Below are 1,873 nucleotides of genomic sequence, written 5' to 3' on the forward strand. Positions count from 1 at the left end.
TTTTATTTTGTTTTGTTGTTGTCTGACTGGAAATACTCCACTTTGTCTCAATGTGTTCGTTCACCTCCCAATATTAATATCTCAGAGAATTAGACCTGGCTCAAGAGATAGAAACTGAAGTTTGGGGTGGTACTTCTGGGTATTTTAAGACAGAGTTAAAGACCCTCCCCCCCCCCAGAAAAAGACTAAAAAAATAAAATAGTAAGGATTTTTCACCAAAACTTATAAAGATCGACCTGTACAAATAGAGGGAAATATCTAAAGCATTTCTTTAAAGTCTTTAATTTCAATGTCAAATGTTGCAGAGGAAATACAGCCAGTGTCTCTAAACAACTTGCATACCACCATGGCCATCATATCCTCCAAGTCAAAAGCATCAACCATGTGAATACTTGGGTGTCATTGTTGAAAATGGGGTGACAGTGCCTAAAGGAACACGTAGAAGGAATTTTACTAAGACTGGCCAAGGGTTTTCTCAGGTCTCATGAAGGGGGTCTCAAACCCCAAAACAAACGCATCCTACATCCCCCCCTTTGGGGGGGGGGACGGGAAATGTTCCCAGACCTGGCAGATAACTCCACTTGGCACCATGGTCTATGAATTCATCAGTAACAGGGCTTGCTGAGTGCTTGCCTCTCCATGGACACTGCTGACCCCCCTCCCCTCCCGGTGACTCTCCCTGCTCCGGGCATCCACAGACATCAGAACTATAGAAAGTGTCCAGTGCCTGTGATCCACACCTGACTCAAACCTTCCTTTTGCCAGCATGGAAGCATAATAAGCACCTGCAAATAGGTAAACATGCTTAACTAGTAAACATCTTTTCTCCCTTGGTATAATTTAGTTTGAGGACACTGGACCATCGTATATTCAGCTCTTTGCTTTCCAACATTTAAATATGTCATTCCCATTCCTAAGGACAGAAATTCAACAATGATTAAAATGTCATTCATTCAACAATCCGTTGTGTACTATCAGTACAATAAACTGTTAACCACCAAGTGATCTGTGCACCGTCTCGTAAATACCTAGACGAAAAAACAGGTAGTATGTACGTTTTAGGTGTTATGTCTAGATAGCCTGATTAACAGCATAAAGTTTACAGGAACACAGACCCTCCATTACTGAGTCTTTTCTCTCAAGAACTTGAACTATCTATATAGTGAAACTTTCCAGTTCTTTTAAATGCACGATTAACTTGTATCTTTTTGTTCTAGTACATTGACTCCATTGCATCCAATTTTAAGAAATTTTGCACTTTTAGAAAAATCTTGCGTTCATGAAGTAAACAATACCTGCAACTGGGAATCTTATTTGAAAGAGTCACATCTTTAATTATTCATTCCAAAAATAAAGATATTGAGAAAAGACAGATTAATTTGAAAAGAATTCTGTGTCCATGAAATCTGACCTCAAAGGAATTAATTATAGAAAACACATTAGGTACTAGTTCAAATAAATCTTCCATTTAAACTGTCAGTTGCAAAGCATAAATCTCTCGGATAAGTTACAAGGAATGGTGTCAAAGTTGCAATCTGGTGTCTAATTACAAAGACATCAGAGCTCATTACTTTATATACATATCCTTAACACGTCTGCTTCTCTATATCACAGTTTTATGAAACATGCTCAGATTGTTTTTAAAAAAGGATGCAGAACACATTTTAAGATTGTAGATTTGCTCGGAGATAGGACAGTCATTGCCTGAATAGTGTTTGTGTTACTTACAGATCTCTTTTTGAATAACATGTAGAAAAGACTTTTTAAAGACATATGAAATAACAATGTTTCCTCAGGACACCCCAAGTCTGACGTATAAAATCTAAAACATGTGCATAATGTGTTCACACATACAAACATATTAACATATAGA

The sequence above is a fragment of the Jaculus jaculus genome, chromosome 15 (assembly GCF_020740685.1).
Source record: "Jaculus jaculus isolate mJacJac1 chromosome 15, mJacJac1.mat.Y.cur, whole genome shotgun sequence".
NCBI lineage: Eukaryota > Metazoa > Chordata > Mammalia > Rodentia > Dipodidae > Jaculus > Jaculus jaculus.